Genomic DNA, 493 nt, shown 5'->3' with positions numbered 1-493 from the left:
GATTGCAGCATTATTCACAAGCAGGTTCAAACCATTGTTTCCCAGTAGAGATCCCACTTTTTTGGCAGACTCTTTGATACTGCACGGATCATCAACATCTAATAGTAGCAGAACAAATATTAGTCCTAAAGTGTTAAGCAGTGAAATGGAATAATATAAAAAAACACACTAAAAATCTCTTTGAAATTCCCCAAAAAACATTCTAGTTAAAGTCTTAAATACACAAAGGAGGACACATGCACATTTACCAAGACGTATGATAGTGATCACACTTGGATGCTTTCTCGCCAGTTCTCTCAATGCCTTAAGAAAGATAAAATGCATAATTAAACAAGGCACATTAGGATTTCTCCTGGTGTTTCTATTTGTTTAATTATTTACAACTCACCTCAGACTTTGGTCCATCTGGGTCACGACAGGTAGCAAAAATATGTTTTTGACAGGAGTTCTCCAAGAGTTGCTTAACAGTTTCTAAGCCCAAGCCCCGGTTGGC

General features: G+C 37.3%; 1 long non-coding RNA gene across 1 annotated transcript; it reads right to left on the bottom strand.

Annotated features, from left to right (window-relative positions):
- Window positions 1-7: 7 nt before the first annotated feature.
- On the bottom strand, window positions 8-485 carry LOC107682166 (uncharacterized). Its single transcript, XR_001633390.1, has 3 exons — window positions 389-485; window positions 249-303; window positions 8-98 (listed from the first exon to the last, which is right to left on the bottom strand). It is a non-coding gene; the product is annotated as an uncharacterized LOC107682166 (long non-coding RNA).
- Window positions 486-493: the final 8 nt, after the last annotated feature.

Source organism: Sinocyclocheilus anshuiensis, unplaced genomic scaffold (assembly GCF_001515605.1).
Source record: "Sinocyclocheilus anshuiensis isolate Anshui unplaced genomic scaffold, SAMN03320099.WGS_v1.1 C31756991, whole genome shotgun sequence".
Classification (NCBI taxonomy): Eukaryota; Metazoa; Chordata; class Actinopteri; order Cypriniformes; family Cyprinidae; genus Sinocyclocheilus; species Sinocyclocheilus anshuiensis.
This window is presented reverse-complemented; position numbering and strand designations above follow the sequence as displayed.